This window comes from Ascaphus truei, chromosome 15, assembly GCF_040206685.1.
Source record: "Ascaphus truei isolate aAscTru1 chromosome 15, aAscTru1.hap1, whole genome shotgun sequence".
Classification (NCBI taxonomy): Eukaryota; Metazoa; Chordata; class Amphibia; order Anura; family Ascaphidae; genus Ascaphus; species Ascaphus truei.
Genome location: NC_134497.1, coordinates 18,382,685 through 18,404,416, shown reverse-complemented (window position 1 = coordinate 18,404,416; position 21,732 = coordinate 18,382,685). Strand labels below are relative to the sequence as shown.

Genomic DNA, 21,732 nt, shown 5'->3' with positions numbered 1-21,732 from the left:
TTTGCCTCCTTCCTTATGGATGAGGATAACTATGGCTTTCCTCCATTGTTCTGGGATTTTCGTGTTCTTCCAGCAGCCTGTAAAGAGGTTAGCAAGGATTTTCTCTACTTCTTCCCCAGCTTCTTTCAAGATCTCAGATGTAATTCCAACTTCCCCAGGAGACTTCCCATTCTTCATGGACGTTATTGCTTTTGCCACTTCAAGAAGTACGCGTGGTACATCATTGGAGGTTTCTTCTCGCTTGTCCTCTGCGGGATTATACCGTGTTATCTGTGTTCCTGTACAATTTCATGTACAAGTCCTCAGCTCTCTCTATGAGAAGTGCACGGTCTGTTATTGTTGTTCCATCGCCTTGTCTGAGTGCGATGATAGACCTCTTCCAAATCCCAAATCGCTCCTTTGTCTTCTTTAAGCTTTTGTTATCTTCCATCGTCTTCCTCTTACATCTTAAGTTATACGTTTGCTGATCGCCTCGCACAGCTCTGCATAGTCAGTTCTTATTCTTGCCTTTTGGGATTGCTTCGTGTCTTGTTGTTTCCTCATTAATTGGTTTGGTCCCATCAGATATTTTCTTATCCTGCTTTTTTGTAAGTCATTCCTCCAGTTTTTTCTGCGCTTTCAACTACAATCGTCATAAATTCTTCATAATCGTTTGTTAAAGGTTCCCCGTGGATTTTGAGCTGAAGCGATTTTCCCTTCCAGTTGAATTTCTCTGTGGTTATTCTTGAGGTTATTGATGTTGATTGCTTTTGTCTCTTTAATCAGTTTTTTCTTCTTTCCAACTTCGCATTCGGCTGCAATCTGCAGCGAAGCAATCCGGATCACTCCTTGTGTCAAACCGGTTATGGACCGTGCAGCCTTCAATCCCGTGTTTCTTGTTAGGGTATTCTGTAGTCTATTTCAGAGGTCCCAAACTCCAGTCCTCAAGGACCGCAGGATTTAAGGATATCCTCTCATTGGCACAGGTGGCCCAATCATTTTGACTGAACCACCTGTGCTCTAGCAGGGGCATACGAAAAACCAGCCCTGTTAGTGGTCCTGGAGGACTGGAGTTGGGGAGCTCTGGTCTATTTCATTCCTGGCTCCCTTGGGTCCCTTCCACGACCATTCTCTGTTTGGATTCTTCTTGAAGAATGAATTCATGATGTAGATGTTTTCACATTCTGCAAATCCTCCCAATCCGTCCCCATGTTCATTCCCGTCACCGTAACCGTACTTACCAACAACGGACGCTTCGTCTTTCTGATGGGCACCAAGCTTTGCATTGAAATCTCCCATAATAATCTACAGGTGACAATTTCCTTTGTGGTTAACTTGGTTGATTTCATCGGAGACGTCTTTCACTTGCATGTCGGCGTGACCTGAGGTTGGGACATATACTTGGTTGATTTCATGGGAGACGTCTTCCACTTGCATGTCGGCGTGACCTGAGGTTGGGACATATACTTGGTTGATTTTATGGTAGAAGTCTTCCACTTGCATGTCAGCGTGACCTGAGGTTGGGACATATACTTGGTAGATTTCAGGGTAGAAGTCTTCCACTTGCGTGTCGGCGTGACCTGAGGTTGGGACATATACTTGGTGGATTTCATGGTAGAAGTCTTCCACTTGCATGTCGGCGTGACCTGAGGTTGGGACATACACTTGGTGGATTTCATGGTAGAAGTCTTCCACTTGCGTGTCGGCGTGACCTGAGGTTGGTAACCCAAGGGACAGGGAGAAGGGTAGTGGGTGGGGAAGGGAAATTACCCCTGCTCAGCTATAGTAGTAGTGGGTACGGTGCTCATCCCAGGAAATGATCATGTAGGAAACGAAGAGAAGGAGCCTGGTATGTAGAAAGCACTCAAGTATCCATGTGTAAAGTTGTCATATCAAAAATAATCTTTATTAGTAATGTAATTAAAATAAAATGTTATATGTAGAAACCCAGAACAGTATAATTGCTATACACACTAATATACCTAGGTGCCTATGTTAGCACATTATCTTTTCTATGCGAATTATTTAGCTAGATTCTACCAACTTATTAAAGTCTACAGTAGCTACAATACTATTATTCTACTGACCTACACTACCGATAATACGTTGTGTTTCTACATACAGGCAGTCCTCGGTTATCCACCGGAATCCATTCTGGGAGTAGCGCCGATAGTGAAACCGTTGTAAAGTGAGTCCCATGTTAATCAGCGGCGGTGAGCGTCGGATAACGCATTCCGGCGTCGGAAAACGGCCCTTAGGGTTGCGTTGTAAAGCATTGGATATGCCATTCATTGTAAAGTGAAACGTTGGATAACGAGAACTACCTATATACCCTTTTATTTTAATTACATTACTAATAAAGATTATTTTTAATATGACAACTTTACACATGGACACTTGAGTGACCTGATGTTTGGGACATATACTTGGATTATTTGAAGCCTGTATCTTGTCACCTGTATAATGGATCTGGCTGCTCTTCCCGATGAGCTTTCAATGTTGTCTCTCCGTCTCTTGTTAACGATGAAGCCTTCTCCACCGATACTCCCATTATCTGTACCCCTATAATAGAACAGGTGTCCAGTTTTTAGCTCAACAAGGACTTCATCTTCTCTTCTAACGTCACTAAGGCCAACAATAATATCCCAGTTAATCTTCCAGTTCTTGCTGTGCTGCTTCATTAGAGAGTCCTGAAAATACTGTGTATACGTATATTTATAAATATACAGTTAGGTCCGGAAATAATTGGACACTGACACAATTTTCATAATTTTGGCTCTGTACGCCACCACAATGGATTTGAAATGAAACAACCGAGATGCAATAGAAGTGCAGACTTTCAGCTTTAATTCAAGGGGTTGAACAAAAATATCGTATGAAACATTTAGGAATTGCAACCATTTTCATACACAGTCCCCTTATTTCAGGGGCTCAAATGTAATGGGACAAATTAACACAATCATAAATAAAATGTTCATTTTTAATACTTTGTCGAGAATCCTTTGCAGGCAATGACTGCTTGAAGTCTGGAACGCATGGACATCACCAAACGCTGGGTTTCCTCCTTTGTGATGCTTTGCCAGGCCTTTACTGCAGCTGTCTTCAGTTGTTGTTTGTTCGTGGGTCTTTCTGCCTTAAGTTCTGTCTTCAGCAAGTGAAATGCATGCTTGATCGGGTTGAGATCAGGTGATTGACTCGGCCACTGCAGAATATTCCACTTCTTTGCCTTAAAAAACTCCTGGGTTGCTTTCGCAGTATGTTTTGGGTCGTTGTCCATCTGTAAAGTGAAGCTCCGTCCAATCAACTTCGCTGAATTTGGCTGAATCTGAGCAGACAATATATCCCTATACACTTCAGAATTCATCCGGCTGCTTCTGTTTTCTGTCACATCATCAATAAACACAAGTGACCCAGTGCCATTGTAAGCCATGCATGCCCATGCCATCACACTGCCTCCACCGTGTTTTACAGATGATGTGGTATGCTTCGGATCATGAGCGTTCCAAGCCTTCTCCATACTTTTTTCTTCCCATCATTCTGGTACAGGTTGATCTTAGTTTCATCTGTCCAAAGAATGCTGTTCCAGAACTGGGCTGGCTTTTTAGATATTGTTTGGCAAAGTCTAATCTGGCCTTTCTATTCTTGAGGCTTATGAATGGTTTGCACCTTGTGGTGAACCCTCTGTATTTGCTCTCGTGAAGTCTTCTCTTTATGGTAGACCTGGATAATGATATGCCTACCTCCTGGGAGTGTTCTTCACTTGGCTGTATGTTATGAAGGGGTTTTTCTTTACCATGGAAAGGATCCTACGATCATCCACCACTGTTGTCTTCCGTGGACGTCCAGGCCTTTTTGTGTTGCAGAGCTCACCAGTGCGTTCTTTTTTTTCTCAGAATGTACCAAACTGTTATTTGGCCGCTCCTAATGTTCCTGCTATCTCTCTGATGGGTTTTCTTTTTTTTTTTTGCAGCCTAAGGATGCCCTGTTTCACTTGGATTGAGAGCTCCTTTGATCGCATGTTGTGGGTTCACAGCAACAGCTTCCAAATGAGAATGCCACACCTGGAATCAACTCCAGACCTTTTACCTGCTTAATTGATGATGAAATAACGAAGGAATAGCCCACACCTGTCCATGAAACAGCTTTTGAGTCAACTGTCCAATTACTTTTGGTCCCTTGAAAAAAGAGGGGGCTACATATTAAAGAGATGTAATTCCTAAACCCTTTCTCCAATTTGGATGTGAATACCCTTAAATTAAAGCTGATAGACTGCACGTTAAGCCCATATTCATTATTTAACTGTAACTTGAATTTATTTTGGTACACAGCCGAAATAACAAAACTTGTATCAGTGTCCAATTATTTCCGAACCTAAGTGTATGTGTGTGTACACACAAACATGCACACACACACCTGCTGTGTATACACACACACGCCTACTGTACACACACACACACCCCTGCTATACATACACACACACAGATATATGATGTCACTCATTAGCAGAACTTGAGGTGACTTCACATTGTACAGTACTTAACCCCTTAGCTGCACCTTGCAGAGTTATGCATGACTGGGGTCCCCCACTCCCCCCCCCCCCCCCTCTGGTGACGCAGCGCCTGCATGGAGAAGTTGGAGAGAAATAAAGTTCTCCTTTGGGTCCTCCTGCGTTGCCACGGAAACCTCCCAAAATGATTCTAATATTAATGCTGATGGGTGAGTGACACGTTCAGAGGGGGGCCACGAGTTGTAGGTTACCAAAGAACTTACAATTTAATGTGGCCGACAACGGGACGCCCGCCTCCAATCTCCCACTTCAACGGCCGTGCCGTTACTAGTGTGTGGATAAAGAGTAAGGCCACGTCGAGATCCACGGCATGATCCTAACCGTGTATCCTGAAAGGACAGTCACGTGAAATCATTAAATAACGGCTTGACTCATATCCAGGACCCTGAGAGGGGGAGGGGAGAGAGAGGGAAAAGAGAGGGGAGAGAGGGGATGGGGGAAGAGGGGGGGAGAGAGATAAGGAGAGAGGGGCAGGGAAGGGAGAGGGAGGGAGGGAAGGGAGTGGGGGGGAGAGGGAGGGAAGAGGGGGAGAGGATGGGAAGGGAGGGGGGGAGAGGGAGGGAAGAGAGGGGGAGAGGATGGGGAGGGGAGAGGAGAGGACAGAGGGAGAAGGAAGGAGAGAGAGACAGAGAGAACGAAAGGAGAGCGTGACTGCTGAACATACCTGAGGTACCTGGGAAATACACTCATTTGAATATGCAAAGTATATAAAAATGCTGTTAAATGAGCGGCATCTCTCCACATGTATAAAGGAGATACTGAGACTTATAAATCAGGGTTTGGATCTGACACAGACCTAATGCCGCAATAATGTAACGATATGCTACACTTACGGGATATTCCCCCTGTCCTAATGAGAAGTCAGACGCTGCGTCTGCATATAATTATCTCAGGATACGGGGCCTCATTTAGTGGGACTTTAGGGCCGTAGGGGAAGGATATATGGGTAATAGGAGGAGTTATACGGAGAGGTTATATGGGGTAATAGGAGGAGTTATACGGAGAGGTTATATGGGGTAATAGGAGGAGTTATACGGAGAGGTTATATGGGAAATAGGAGGAGTTATAGGGAGGTTATATGGGGTAATAGGAGGAGTTATAGGGAGGGGTTATATGGGTAATAGGAGGAGTTATAGGGAGTGGTTATATGGGGTAATAGGAGGAGTTATAGGGAGGGGTTATATGGGGTAATAGGAGGAGTTATAGGGAGCGGTTATATGGGGTAATAGGAGGAGTTATAGGGAGCGGTAATATGGGGTAATAGGAGTTATAGGGAGCGGTTATATAGGGTAATAGGAGGGGTTAGAGGGAGTGGTTATATGGGGCTATAAGGGGAGTTATAGGGAGAGGTTATATGGGGTGATAGGAGGAGTTATAGGGAGTGGTTATATGGGGTAATAGGAGGAGTTATAGGGAGCGGTTATATGGGGTAATAGGAGGGGTTATATGGGGCAATAGGAGGAGTTATAGGGAGCAGTTATATGGGGTAATAGGAGGAGTTATAGGGAGCGGTTATATGGGATAATAGGAGGAGTTAAAATAATAGCCCTAACTGCCAGTTCTTGCCAGATTAATCACTGCTACCTTTTAAGGGTCACTTATAGAAACAACATTTTATAGCCAAACAAAATGCAATATTTCTTCTTTTTCCCCACATTATCCCCCAATTACCCAAACCTCTTAGTGGCCACCGAATATGGGATCATGTCCGAGTCTGACTCTATGGAAATATCCATATTATGCTCATCTTCAGATAAGGAAAGTTCCTCTACAGCATCAGGGTCTTCAGCTCTTGACCCCCAATCCCTCCTAAGAACAGAAAAACAATTCTTTACAGGCACCTGAGGAACTTTACCAGTAGGACCTGTAGGAAGTCGAAGAGTCCCTCCCAGTCTTTTTACCGTACCATTATTCTTTTTTTTAGCCCGTATCCAATTCTGCGTTCTGTTTTAATCTTTATTTCCCACCTGGATTACACTCTTAGTAAGTTCATCCATTGTATCCTCAGACTGTTCGCCTTCTGGAAGTGAGTTTGAGGAGGTTCCCTCTAAGGGATCTTCTAATATTGCCTGGGCCATGTCTACACAATCTGTATATGCTTATTCTGCCAGTAGATCTGAGCAAACTCCGTCCGCAGGTGGAGCTGGGCAAATTCCATCCGCAGGTGGATCTCAGCAAACTCCGTCCGCAGGTGGAGCTGGGCAAATTCCATCCGCAGGTGGATCTCAGCAAACTCCGTCCGCAGGTGGATCTGGGCAAATTCCATCCGCAGGTGGATCTGGGCAAACTCCGTCCGCAGGTGGATCTGGGCAATCTCCGTCCGCAGGTGGATCTGGGCAAATTCCGTCCGCAGGTGGATCTGGGCAAACTCTGTCCGCAGGTGGATCTGGGCAAACTCCATCCGCAGGTGGATCTGGGCAAACTCTGTCCACAGGTTGATCTGGGCAAACTCCATCCGCAGGTGGATCTGGGCAAACTCCTTTCCCAGGCAGATCTAGACATTTTCTGACCACAACTTTCAGGGTACAATCATAAAGTGCTTAATTGTTTTCAAAATCCCCTTTCTTTTCCCATATTCCTGAAATATTATGCCATGCTTCTGCACAACTCCTATAGGAATGTCCAAATTTATCACATAAATTAAATTTAATCTTTGTACAACTTGCCCTCTCGTGGCCCAAGGACTGGCACAAGTTGCATTTTAGAACATCACATGTATTGCTTAAATATCTGGCAGAAACACATCTATGGCACAAGGTTTGCTGACCATAGAAAAACAGTTTCCTTTTTCTCTTCCAATGAAGAAGGAGTTGGGCAGATGTTTTGTAACATTGCCATGTCACCAAAGTCTGACTTGCACTTTCCAGCCTCCTATCCAGATGTCCTCTTCATCCATGATTCATGTAGGTTGAGCCAGTACTTCACATTGTCTGCCAAGCCATATCAGAATATCTGAGATCGGGGTGGACTCGAGTCTGAAGAGAATTGTTACAGACTTAATTTCCACACCACCACTAACCCCAGGGTCAAAGGCCATCCTGGCTCCCCTCCAGAAGCTTACCCTCAGCCCATCTTGGAGGAGTTATAGGGAGCAGTTACATGGGGTAATAGGATGAGTTATAGGGAGAGGTTATATTCGGTAATAAGAGGAGTTATAGGGAGGGGTTATATGGGGTAATAGGAGCAGTTATAATGAGGGGTTATATGGGTATTAGGAGTTATAGGGAGCAGTTATATATGGTAATAGGTGGACTTTTAGAGAGAGGTTATCTGGGGCAATTGGAGGAGTTATAGGGAGGCTTTATATGGAGTAATAGGAAGAGTGATTATGTGGGGTAATAGGTGGATTTATAGGGACAGGTTATATGGGGTAATAGGAGGATGTATAGGGAGAGGTTATATGGGCAATAGTAGGAGTTATAGGGAGCACGTATACAGGAAAAATAAGTTATAGGGAGCTGTTATATGAGGTAATAGGAGGAGTTTTAATTAGGGGTTATATGGTGTAATAGGAGTTATTGGTAGCGCTTATATGGGGCAATAGGAGATATAGGGAGCAGTTATATTGGGTAATAGGAGTTATAGAGAGCGGTGATATGGTGCAACAGGTGGAGATATATGGACTGCTTATATGGGGTAAGAGGAACAGATATAGAGGGGGTTATATGGGGTAATAGGAGGATTTATAGGGAGTGGTTATATGGGGCAATAGAAGGAGTTATAGAGAAGGGTTAGGGTCTTAGTGTTTCTCCGATCCAGATCCTATAACTTCCAATAACAAGACAATAAAAATATACTGTAGCTCTCCAAACCTCACAGGTCTCTTCTTCACATGTACAGAGCTTCTCAAACCTCACAGGTCTCTTCTTCACATGTACAGAGCTTTCCAAAACCTTACAGATTTCTTCTTCTCGTGTACAGAGCTTCCCAAACCTCTGAGGCCTCTTCTTCACATTTACAGAGCTTTCCAAACCTCACAGGTCTCTTCTTCACACGTTAAGAACTTTCCAAACCTCACAGGTCTCTTCTTCACATGTACAGAGCTTTCAAAACCTCACAGGTCTCTTCTTCAAGTTTTCTGTGTAGTCTGCATTATCACCACAACCAATATGGCCACTAGAACTATATATATCTATATATCTATATATCTATATGTTTATATACGATGTAGATGTATCTGTACTGTGTTAGCCGAGCTTAATAAAACGAATAGACAATACCGTTCTGTGGCTAACGATCTACACACAAACACAAATATGTACAGTATATATAAGGGTGTATATATATATATATATATATATATATATACAGCAGGGCCCTGGGCATACGGTGGGTTCCGTTCTAAGGGCCCGCCGTTTAGTGAAAATCACCGGAAAGCGGAGCCGGCGATTTTCAGCTATGCGCATGCGCAACCCGGCATTTTCCCTCTTGCGCGCATGCGCAACCCGGCATTTTCCCTCTTGCACGCATGCTCAACCCAGCATTTCCCCCCTTGTGCGCGCGGGACCTACATTCTGCTTGCGCAAGCTACGTTCTGCGCATGCGCGCCGGCGGCAAAGCCTCAGAGGAGACATGGCGGCCCTCTCCTCGGTGCCGCCGTATCAGCGGATCGCCGAAAAGCGGGGCGCCGAGAAGCGGGGCACTGCTGTGTATATATATATATATATATATATATATATATATAAACACAAACACGTACATATGATATACATATAAAGGAAGCTAGAGAAGAGATGTGTATAACTATATATCCATATACATAATGTGAATAAAAATATTCAAAGAAACAGCATATATATATAAATCCTTTTTTATTATGGAGAAATACATTTGCAGTGATACAAAATAGAGGTGTATATATAGAAATATCTTGTGTCCTACATCTCCAGATCTTGTGTCCTACTTCTCCCCCCCATCCCGGAGGATTCCAGCCCGGCTCTTCCACACATCCCTCCCTCCTCTCTCCCTTCTCTAGGGAGGCAGAGCAGAGCTAGCATCAGCACCGCTAGCATCGGAGTATCAAGCAGCATCAGCACCGCTAGCATCGGAGTATCAAGCAGCATCAGCACCGCTAGCATCGGAGTATCAAGCAGCATCACAGCATCAGCACCGCTAGCATCGGAGTATCAAGCAGCATCACAGCATCAGCACCGCTAGCATCGGAGTATCAAGCAGCATCAGCACCGCTAGCATCGGAGTATCAAGCAGCATCAGCACCGCTAGCATCGGAGTATCAAGCAGCATCACAGCATCAGCACCGCTACCATCGGAGTATCAAGCAGCATCATAGCATCAGCACCGCTAGCATCGGAGTATCAAGCAGCATCAGCACCGCTAGCATCGGAGTATCAAGCAGCATCAGCACCGCTAGCATCGGAGTATCAAGCAGCATCACAGCATCAGCACTGCTAGCATCGGAGTATCAAGCAGCATTAGCACCGCTAGCATCGGAGTATCCAGCAGCATCACAGCATCTGCACCGCTAGCATCTGAGTGTCAAGGAGCATCAGCACCGCTAGCATCGGAGTATCAAGCAGCATCAGCACCGCTAGCATCGGAGTATCAAGCAGCATCACAGCATCACAGCATCAGCACTGCTAGCATCACAGCATCAGCACTGCTAGCATCACAGCATCAGCACTGCTAGCATCACAGCATCAGCACTGCTAGCATCACAGCATCAGCACCGCTAGCATCACAGCATCAGCACCGAAATCAGCATCCCATACAGGAAGACATCCTGCCCTTATCCCGGGGGGGGGGGGGGAGAGGAGGTGCGAGAGAGAGAGAGAGGGGGGAGAGCGCAGCCTCTGTAACGCTGCAGAAGGAGGAGAGGGGAGGAGAGAAGACAAGAGGAGAAGAGAGGGGAGGGGGGGGGAGGAGAGTTACCCATTGAAGGCGCAGAAGAGGAGGGGGTCGTGTTGGATCCCTAACTCTGGAGTAGAGGTAAGATGTTTGGGGTTTATTTTTATTTGGGGGGTGGGGGGGCGGACAAACGTTGACAAAGGATTCTGCAGATGTGCTGGTCATGGTGGTGGGAGGGGGGGGTACTGGAGTATTAAGGGGGGCCATCTTGACCCTTCAGTTGGTGGAAGAAAGGGAGGGGGCTTTAGGTTTTGTGTTCTTCCCACAGCTGGTAACCCCCTCACTGCATCGCAGTGCGGCCTGGCAGCGCAGGGGTTAAGTGGTAGCAGCTGATGTTAGGGGTATCTCCCTGATACTCCAGCGCTGGCCCCACACGCACGTACATAAACACAGCTGTGTCACCCCCATCCCTACCTCTCTGCTGTCCCTGTGCTGTCTCCTCCCTAATATTCCAGTGCTATCCCTGTGCTGTCTCCTCTCTGCTATCCCTGTGCTGTCTCCTCTCTGCTATCCCTGTGCTGTCTCCTCTCTGCTATCCCTGTGCTGTTTCCTCTCACCTATCCCTGTGATGTCTCCTCTCTGCTATCCCTGTGCTGTCTCCTCTCTGCTATCCCTGTGCTGTCTTCTCTCTGCTATTCCAGTGCTATCCCTGTGCTGTCTCCTCTCTGCTATCCCTGTGCTGTCTCCTCTCTGCTATTCCTGTGCTATCCCTGTGCTGTTTCCTCTCTGCTATCCCTGTGCTGTCTCCTCTCTGCTATTCCAGTGCTATCCCTGTTGCTGCTTCCTCTCTGCTATTCCTGTGCTGTCTCCTCTCTGCTATTCAAGTGCTATCCCTGTGCTGTTTCCTCTCTGCTATTCCAGTGCTATCCCTGTGCTGTTTCCTCTCTGCTATTCCAGTGCTGCCTCCTCTCTGCTATTCCAGTGCTATCCCTGTGCTGTCTTCTCTCTGCTATCCCTGTGCTGTTTCCTCTCTGATATTCCAGTGCTATCCCTGTGCTGTTTCCTCTGCTATTCAGTGCTGCTTCCTCTCTGCTATTCCAGTGCTATCCCTGTGCTGTCTTCTCTCTGCTATCCCTGTGCTGTTTCCTCTCTGATATCCCAGTGCTGTCTCCTCTCTGCTATCCCTGTGCTATTCCTCTCTGCTGTCCCTGTGCTGTTCCCTCCCTCCTATTCAAGTGCTGTCTCCTCTCTGCTATTCCAGTGCTGTCTCTTCTCTTCTATTCAGTGCAGACCCCTTCCTCCCCCTCCAGCCCCTGAAATATACAGCTCTGCACCCTCCACTTCTACTCCAACGCTGTGTGCTAGTCTGGGATTTGTGCTCAGTTTGTGGTGTAGTGTGTTGTAGCAGAGCGTTGTGCTCAGTTTGTGGTGTAGTGTGTTGTAGCAGAGCGCTGTGCTTGGTTTGGGCCTGCAATGTGTTGTAGCAGAGCGTTGTGCTCAGTTTGTGGTGTAGTGTGTTATAGCAGAGCGCAGTGCTTGGTTTGGGCCACTGGACATGTGTTGTAGCAGAGCGTTGTGCTCAGTTTGTGGTGTAGTGTGTTGTAGTAGAGCGTTGTGCTCAGTTTGTGGTGTAGTGTCTTGTAGTAGAGCGTTGTGCTTGGTTTGGGCCTGGAATGTGTTGTAGCAGAGCGTTGTGCTTGGTTTGTGGTGTAGTGTGTTGTAGCAGAGCGCTGTGCTCAGTTTGTGGTGTAGTGTCTTGTAGTAGAGCGTTGTGCTCAGTTTGTGGTGTAGTGTCTTGTAGTAGAGCGTTGTGCTTGGTTTGGGCCTGGAATGTGTTGTAGCAGAGCGTTGTGCTCAGTTTGTGGTGTAGTGTGTTGTAGCAGAGCGTTGTGCTCAGTTTGTGGTGTAGTGTGTTGTAGTAGAGCATTGTGCTTGGTTTGGGCCTGGAATGTGTTGTAGCAGAGCGTTGTGCTCAGTTTGTGGTGTAGTGTGTTGTAGCAGAGCGTTGTGCTCAGTTTGTGGTGTAGTGTGTTGTAGTAGAGCATTGTGCTTGGTTTGGGCCTGGAATGTGTTGTAGCAGAGCGTTGTGCTCAGTTTGTGGTGTAGTGTGTTGTAGCAGAGCGCTGTGCTTGGTTTGGGCCTGGAATGTGTTGTAGCAGAGCGTTGTGCTCAGTTTGTGGTGTAGTGTGTTGTAGCAGAGCGTTGTGCTCAGTTTGTGTGGTGTAGTGTGTTGTAGTAGAGCATTGTGCTTGGTTTGGGCCTGCAATGTGTTGTAGGCGAGCGTTGTGCTCAGTTGTGGTGTAGTGTGTTGTAGTAGAGCGTTGTGCTTGGTTTGGGCCTGCAATGTGTTGTAGTCGAGCGTTGTGCTCAGTTTGTGGTGTAGTGTGTTGTAGTAGAGCGTTGTGCTTGGTTTGGGCCTGCAATGTAGTGTTGCAGCACAGAGTTGTGATTAGTGACTAGTCTGTGATGTAGTGTGGAGAAGTGGAGGTCTGGGCACTCAGTCTGGCCTGTCATGTAGTGTCTTTCTCTGTCTCTCTCTCTCTCTCTCTGTCTCTCTGTCTCATTCTATCTCTCTGACAACTCTCTCTCTCTGTCTCTCTCTCTCTCTGTCACTCTATTTCTCTGACTCTCAGTCTCTCTCTCTCTCTTTGTTTCTGTCACTGTCTGCCTGTCTGTCTCCCTCTCTCTTTCTGTCTCTCTCTTTCTCTCTGTCCCTGTCTCTCTCTCTGTCCCTGTCTCTTTCTCTGTCCCTGTCTCTCTCTCTCGCTCTCCCTGTCATTCTCTTTCTTTCTCTCCCTCTCTCTTTATTTCTCTCCCGCTCTCTCTTTCTTTTTCTCCCTCTATGTACCTCTCTCTTTCTTTCTCTGTATCTCTGTCTATGTCTCTCTCTCTCTCTCTCTCTCTCTTTCTTTCTCTCCCTCTCTCCCTGTCCTGTCTCTCTCTCTCTTGTTCCTGTCTCTCTCTCTCTCTGTTCCTGTCTCTCCTTTCTGTTCCTGTCACTCTCTCTCTCTGTTCCTGTCTCTCTCTCTCTCTCTCTGTTCCTGTCTCTCTCTCTCTGTTCCTGTCTCTCTCTCTCTGTTCCTGTCTCTCTCTCTCTCTCTGTTCCTGTCTCTCTCTCCTCTCTCTTCCTGTCTCTCTCTCTCTTCCTGTCTCTCTCTCTCTTCCTGTCTCTCTCTCTCTCTGTTCCTAGTCTCTCTGTTCCTGTCTCTCTCTGTCTCTCTCTGTCTCACTGTCTCTCTCTGTGTCCCTGTCTCTCTCTGTGTCCCTGTCTCTCTCTGTGTCCCTGTCTCTCTCTGTCCCTGTCTCTCTCTCCCCCCCTCTCCGTCTCTCTCTGTCCCTGTCTCTCTCTGTCCATGTCTCTCTCTCTCTCTGTCCCTGTCTGTCTCTCTCGCACTCCCTGTCTCTCTCTGTCCCTGTCTCTCTCTCTACCCATCTCTCTTTTTGTCCCTGTCTCCTCTGTATTCCTGTCTCTCTCACTCTCTCCCTGTCCCTTTCTGTCTCTCTGTCCCTGTCTCTTTCACTCTCTCTCCCTGTCACTCTCTGTCACTCTCTCTTTGTCTCTCTCTGTCCCTCTCTCTCTCTCTGTCACTCTCTCCCTCTCTCTCTCTCTGTCCCTCTCTCTCTCTCTCTCTCTCTCTCTCTCTCTCTCTCTCTCCTCTCTCTCTCTCTCCTCTCTCTCCCTCTCTCGTCCTGCTCACTTTCTCTCTATTTATATCCCAGTATTTATCTCTGTGTCCAGCTACTCTGTCACATGTCCCTGTGGTGATGTCACTGTCTGTGTCATTTGTGATGTCACACAGGATTTCCTGCCCCATGCTGTCATGAGTACGTAACGCCACAGCCACAGACAGACAGGTGACATCACACAATGCCATCAGATCGGGTCACACAGTGTCTGTTCCCTGGTATTGGTCACAGTATTTATATAGTGATATTCTGTCCTAAATAATCCATCTCTGTCCTGCACCATAACAACGCCTGTCACTGTATCACTGTCACCCCCACTCTGTCCACTGTGTCACTGTCACCCCCCGCTCTGTCACTGTGTCACTGTCACCCCCCGCTCTGTCACTGTGTCACTGTCACCCCCCGCTCTGTCACTGTATCACTGTCACCCCCACTCTGTCACTGTGTCACTGTCACCCCCGCTCTGTCACTGTGTCACTGTCACCCCCCGCTCTGTCACTGTGTCACTGTCACCCCCCCGCTCTGTCACTGTGTCACTGTCACCCCCACTCTGTCACTGTGTCACTGTCACCCCCCCCGCTCTGTCACTGTGTCACTGTCACCCCCCGCTCTGTCGCTGTGTCACTGTCACCCCCGCTCTGTCACTGTGTCACTGTCACCCCCACTCTGTCACTGTGTCATGTCAACCCCACTCTGACACTGTGTCACTGTCACCCCCCACTCTGTCACTGTGTCACTGTCACACCCACTCTGACACTGTGTCACTATCACCCCCCCCACTCTGTCACTGTGTCACTGTCACCCCCCCTGCTCTGTCACTGTTTCACTGTCACCCCCCACACTGTCACTGGGTCACTGTCACCCCGCTCTGTCACAGTGTCAGTGTCACCCCCTGCTCTGTCACCCCCCGTTCTGTCACTGTGTCACTGTCACCCCCCGCTCTGTCAGTGTCACTGTCACACCCCACTCTGAAACTGTGTCACTGTCACCCCCCACTCTGTCACTGTGTCACTGTCACCCCCGCTCTGTCACTGTGTCACTGTCACCCCCTGCTCTGTCCCCCCGCTCTGTCACTGTGTCACTGTCCACCCCTCGCTCTCACTATGTCACTGTCACCCCCCCACTCTGTCAGTGTCACTGTCACCCCGCTCTGTCACAGTTACCCCTCTGTCTGTCACCCCCCCGCTCTGTCACCCCCACTCTGTCCTGTCACTGTGTCACTGTCACCCCCCTGCTCTGTCACTGCCACCCCCCTCTCTGTCACTGTCATCCCCCCCACTGTCTGTCACTGTCACCCTCCGCTCTCTCACTGCTTCCCCGCTCTCTCATTGCTCCCCCCGCTCTCTCTCACTGCTCCCCCGCTCTCTCACTGCTCCCCCCGCTCTCTCACTGCTCCCCCCGCTCTCTGCTCTTACTTCTCCCCTCGCTCTCTCACTGATCCCCTCTCTCACTGCACCCCCGCTCTCTCATTGCTCCCCCCGGTTTCTCTCTCACTGCACCCCCTGCTTTCTCACTGCTCCCCCCACTCTCTCACTGCTCCCCCACTCTCACTGCTCCCCCGCTCTCTCACTGCTCCCCCACTGCCCTCCCCGCTCTCTCACTGCTCCCCCCGCTCTCTCACTGCTCCCCCTGCTCCCCTGCTCTCTCACTGCTCCCCCGCTCTCTCACTGCTCCCCCACTGCTCCCCCGCTCTCTCACTGCTCCCCCCGCTCTCTCACTGCTCCCCCCACTTTCTCACTGCTCCCCCCGCTCTCTCTCTGCTCTTATTTCTCCCCTCGCTCTCTCACTGATCCCCTCTCTCACTGCTCCCCCGCTCTCTCACTGCACCCCCGCTCTCTCATTGCTCCCCCCGGTTTCTCTCTCACTGCACCCCCTGCTTTCTCACTGCTCCCCCCACTCTCTCACTGCTCCCCCACTCTCTCACTGCTCCCCCGCTCTCTCACACTGCTCCCCCAACTCTCTCACTGCTCCCCCGCTCTCTCACACTGCTCCCCCCACTCTCTCACTGCTCCCCTACTCTCTACCTGCTCCCCCGCGCTCTCACTGCTCCCCCGCTCTCTCACACTGCTCCCCCCACTCTCACTGCTCCCCCGCTCTCTCACACTGCTCCCCCCACTCCCTCTCACTGCTCCCCCGCTCTCTCACTGCTCCCCCCGCTCTCTCACTGCTCCCCCTGCTCCCCCGCTCTCTCACTGCTCCCCCGCTCTCTCACTGCTCCCCACTGCTCCCCGCTCTCTCACTGCTCCCCCGCTCTCTCACTGCTCCCCCCGCTCTCTCACTGCTCCCCCACTGCTCCCCCGCTCTCTCACTGCTCCCCCCGCTCTCTCACTGCTCCCCCCGCTCTCTCACTGCTCCCCCGCTCTCTCACTGCTCCCCCGCTCTCTCACTGCTCCCCCGCTCTCTCACTGCTCCCCCGCTCTCTCACTGCTCCCCACTGCTCCCCCGCTCTCTCACTGCTCCCCCCGCTCTCTCACTGCTCCCCCGCTCTCTCACTGCTCCCCCAGCTCCCCCACTGCTCCCCCCGCTCTCTCACTGCTCCCCCGCTCTCTCACTGCTCCCCCAGCTCCCCCACTGCTCCCCCCGCTCTCTCACTGCTCCCCAGCTCCCCCACTGCTCCCCCGCTCTCTCACTGCTCCCCGCTCTCTCACTGCTCCCCCGCTCTCTCACTGCTCCCCCAGCTCAACCGCTCTCTCACTGCTCCCCCGCTCTCTCACTGCCCCCCCGCTCTCTCACTGCTCCCCCCGCTCTCTCACTGCTCCCCCGCTCTCTCACTGCTCCCCCCACTCTCTCTCACTGCTCCCCCGCGCTCTCACTGCTCCCCCCACTCTCTCTCACTGCTCCCCCCGCTCTCTCACTGCTCCCCCGCTCTCTCACTGCTCCCCCGCTCTCTCGCTGCTTCCCCAGCTCCCCCACTGCTCCCCCGCTCTCTCACTGCTCCCCCGCTCTCTCACTGCTCCCCCGCTCTCTCACCCCCCTCTCACTGCTCCCCCAGCTCAACCGCTCTCTCACTGCTCCCCCGCTCTCTCACTGCCCCCCCGCTCTCTCACTGCTCCCCCCGCTCTCTCACTGCTCCCCCGCTCTCTCACTGCTCCCCCACTCTCTCTCACTGCTCCCCCCACTCTCTCTCACTGCTCCCCCCGCTCTCTCACTGCTCCCCCGCTCTATCACTGCCCCCCCGCTCTCTCGCTGCTTCCCCCACTCTCTCTCACTGCTCCCCCGCTCTCTCACTGCTCCCCCACAGCTCCCCCCGCTCTCTCACTGCTCCCCCACTCTCTCACTGCTCCCCGCTCCCCCACTGCTCCCCCGCTCTCTCACTGCTCCCCCCGCTCTCTCACTGCTCCCCCAGCTCTCTCACTGCTCCCCCAGCTCCCCCACTGCTCCCCCGCTCTCTCACTGCTCCCCCGCTCTCTCACTGCTCCCCCAGCTCCCCCGCTCTCTCACTGCTCCCCAGCTCCCCCGCTCTCTCACTGCTCCCCCGCTCTCTCACTGCTCCCCCCGCTCTCTCACTGCTCCCCCCGCTTTCTCACTGCTCCCCCACTCTCTCACTGCTCCCCGCTCCCCCACTGCTCCCCCGCTCTCTCACTGCTCCCCCGCTCTCTCACTGCTCCCCGCTCTCTCACTGCTCCCCCGTTCTCTCACTGCTCCCCCGCTCTCTCACTGCTCCCCCGTTCTCTCACTGCTCCCCCCCGCTCTCTCACTGCTCCCCCCGCTCTCTCACTGCTCCCCCACTGCTCCCCCCGCTCTCTCACTGCTCCCCCACTCTCTCACTGCTCCCGCTCCCCCACTGCTCCCCCGCTCTCTCACTGCTACCCCGCTCTCTCACTGCTCCCCCGCTCTCTCACTGCTCCCCCAGCTCCCCCACTGCTCCCTTGCTCTCTCACTGCTCCCCCAGCTCCCCCACTGCTCCCCCGCTCTCTCACTGCTCCCCCGCTCTCTCACTGCTCCCCCAGCTCCCCCGCTCTCTCACTGCTCCCCCGCTCTCTCACTGCTCCCCCCGCTCTCTCACTGCTCCCCCCCGCGCTCTCACTGCTCCCAAAATCTCTCACTGCTCCCCGCTCCCCCACTGCTCCCCCGCTCTCTCACTGCTCCCCTGCTCTCTCACTGCTCCCCCGCTCTCTCACTGCTTCCCCAGTGCTCCCCCGCTCTCTCACTGCTCCCCCCGCTCTCTCACTGCTCCCCCGCTCTCTCACTGCTTCCCCGCTCTCTCACTGCTCCCCCGCTCTCTCACTGCTCCCCACTGCTCCCCTGCGCTCTCACTGCTCCCCCGCTCTCTCACTGCTCCCCCACTCTCTCACTGCTCCCTCCGCTCTCTCACTGCTCCCCCACTCTCTCACTGCTCCCCGCTCCCCCACTGCTCCCCCGCTCTCTCACTGCTCCCCCAGCTCCCCCACTGCTCCCCCGCTCTCTCACTGCTCCCCCGCTCTCTCACTGCGCCCCCGCTCTCTCACTGCTCCCCCAGCTCCCCAGCTCCCCCACTGCTCCCCTGCTCTCTCACTGCTCCCCAGCTCCCCCACTGCTCCCCAGCTCCCCCACTGCTCCCCCGCTCTCCCACTGCTCCCCCAGCTCCCCCACTGCTCCCCCGCTCTCTCACTGCTCCCCCGCTCTCTCACTGCTCCCCCCGCTCTCTCACTGCTCCCCCCGCTCTCTCACTGCTCCCCCCGCTCTCTCACTGCTCCCCCACTCTCTCACTGCTCCCCCTGCTCTCTCACTGCTCCCCCACTCTCTCACTGCTCCCCGCTCCCCCACTGCTCCCCCGCTCTCTCACTGCTCCCCCAGCTCCCCCACTGCTCCCCCAGCTCCCCCACTGCTCCCCTGCTCTCTCACTGCTCCCCCAGCTCCCCCACTGCTCCCCCGCTCTCTCACTGCTCCCCCGCTCTCTCACTGCTCCCCCGCTCTTTCCCTGCTCCCCCAGCTCAACCGCTCTCTCACTGCTCCCCCGCTCTCACACTGCTCCCCCGCTCTCTCTCACTGCTCCCCTGCTCTCTCACTGCTCCCCCGCTCTTTCACTGCTCCCCCAGCTCTCTCACTGCTCCCCCGCTCTCTATCTGCTCCCCCGCTCTCTCACTGCTCCCCCGCTCTCTCACTGCTCCCCCGCTCTCTCTCACTGCTCCCCCGCTCTCTCACTGCTCCCCCCGCTCTCTCACTGCTCCCCGCTCTTTCCCTGCTCCCCGCTCTCACTGCTCCCCCCGCTCTCTCATTGCTCCCCCTGCTCTCTCACTGCTCCCCCGCTCTCTCACTGCTCCCCGCTCTCTCACTGCTCCCCCTGCTCTCTCATTGCTCCCCCTGCTCTCTCACTGCTCCCCCGCTCTCTCACTGCTCCCCCAGCTCTCCCACTTCTCCCCCTGCTTCCCCAGCTCCCCACTGCTCCCCCGCTCTCTCACTGCTCCCCGCTCTCTCTCACTGCTCCTCTGCTCTCTCACTGCTCCCCCCGCTCTCTCACTGCTCCCCCCGCTCTCTCACTGCTCCCCGCTCTCTACTCCCCCGCTCTCTCACGCCCCCACCCTCACTGCTCCTCTGCACTGTGCTCGGTCTCATGTTCCCCCAGGTTAATCCGCTCACAAACTCATCTTTACATTAATAAAGATCGGGATCTGTCATCTGTTCCCCCCCACCCCCTTCTCGCTCATCTCATCTCTCTCTCCCCCTCCTATAGAAAAAGATACGCGTGAGAAACGGTGAGATGAAGGAGAGACTCTCTCTCTCTCACTCTCTCATCCCGTTCTCTCTCATCTTCACTCCCCCTTCTCTCTCATCTCTCTCTCATCTCCCCCCCGTTCTCTCTCATCTTCTCTCCCCATTCTCTACTCTCCCCCCGTTCTCTCTCATCTACTCTCCCCCTTCTCTCTCATCTACTCTCCCCAGTCTCTCATCTACTCTCCCCCCCTTCTACTCTCCCCCGTTCTCTCATCTTCTACTCCCCCCTTCTCTCTCTCTCTCCCCATTCTCTCATCTACTCCCCCCCATTCTCTCATCACTCTACTCTCCCCCCCGTTCTCTCATCTAACTCTCCTCCGTTCTCTCTCATCTACTCTCCCGTCCCGATTCTCTCTCATCTACTCCCCGTTCTCTCTCATCTACTCTCACCCGTCTCTCTCATCTACTCTCCCCCGTTCTCTCAACGATGCTAGCTCCCCCCCGGTCTCTCTCATCTACTCTCCCCCTGTTCTCCCTCATCTCAGTAGAGAAACACGGTAGAACGCTGAGTACTCCCCCCGTTCTCCCTCATCTACTCTCCCCCCGTTCTCTCTCATCTACTTCACCCGTTCTCTCATCTACTCTCCCCCCGTACTCCCTCATCTACTCCCCCCCCCGTTCTCCCTCATCTACTCTCCCCCCGTTCTCTCTCATCTACTCCCCCCGTTCTCCCTCATCTACTCTCCCCCCGTTCTCTCTCATCTACTTCACCCGTTCTCTCATCTACTCTCCCCCGTACTCCCTCATCTACTCTCCCCCCGTTCTCTCTCATCTACTCCCCCCGTTCTCCCTCATCTACTCTCCCCCCCCGTTCTCTCATCTACCCCCCCCCGTTCTCTCATCTACTCTCCCCCGTACTCCCTCATCTACTCTCCCCCCCCCGTTCTCTCTCATCTACTCTCCCCCATTCTCTCTCATTTACTCTCCCCCCATTCTCTCTCATCTACTCTCCCCCCGTACTCCCTCATCTACTCTCCCCCGTTCTCCCTCATCTACTCTCCCCCCATTCTCTCTCATCTACTCTCCCCCCGTTCTCTCTCATCTACTCTCCCCCTGTTCTCTCTCATCTACTCTCCCCATTCTCTCTCATCTACTCTCCCCATTCTCTCTCATCTACTCTCCCCCCCATTCTCTCTCATCTACTCTCCCCCCAATTCTCTCTCATATACTCTCCCCCCCATTCTCTCTCATCTACTCTCCCCCCATTCTCTCTCATCTACTCTCCCCATTCTCTCTCATCTACTCTCCCCCCCATTCTCTCTCATCTACTCTCCCCCCATTCTCTCTCATCTACTCTCCCCCCCATTCTCTCTCATCTACTCTCCCCCCGTTCTCTCTCATATAAACTCTCCCCCGTTCTCTCTCATCTACTCCCCCCATTCTCTCTCATCTATTCCCCCCCGTTCTCTCTCATCTACTCTCCCCGTTCTCTCTCATCTACTCTCCCCCATTCTCTCTCATCTACTCTCCCCCCATTCTCTCTCATCTACTCTCCCCCCCATTCTCTCTCATCTACTCCCCCCCCCATTCTCTCTCATCTACTCTCCCCCCCATTCTCTCTCATCTACTCTCCCCCCCATTCTCTCTCATCTATTCTCCCCATTCTCTCTCATCTACTCTCCCTCCCATTCTCTCTCATCTACTCTCCCCCCATTCTCTCTCATCTACTCTCCCCCGTTCTCTCTCATCTACTCTCCCCCCGTTCTCTCTCATCTACTCCCCCCCATTCTCTCTCATCTACTCTCCCCCCCATTCTCTCTCATCTACTCCCCCCCATTCTCTCTCATCTACTCTCCCCCCATTCTCTCTCATCTACTCTCCCCCCATTCTCTCTCATCTATTCCCCCCCGTTCTCTCTCATCTAAACTCCCCCCCGTTCTCTCTTATCTACTCCCCCCCGTTCTCTCTCATCTACTCTCCCCCATTCTCTCTCATCTACTCTCCCCCCCGTTCTCTCTCATCTACTCTCCCCATTCTCTCTCATCTACTCCCCCCGTTCT

At 52.0% G+C, this 21,732-nt stretch overlaps 1 protein-coding gene across 7 annotated transcripts in view; it reads left to right on the top strand.

The window, feature by feature from the left end:
* Positions 1-10,357: 10,357 nt before the first annotated feature.
* DLGAP4 (DLG associated protein 4) overlaps positions 10,358-21,732 on the top strand; it is a 104,196-nt gene continuing 92,821 nt past the window's right edge. For all 7 annotated transcript variants that reach the window (XM_075571861.1, XM_075571854.1, XM_075571857.1 and 4 more), the window contains exon 1: positions 10,358-10,492. The gene's annotated coding sequence lies outside the window, so the exon portion shown is untranslated. The remainder of the gene's footprint in view (positions 10,493-21,732) is intronic.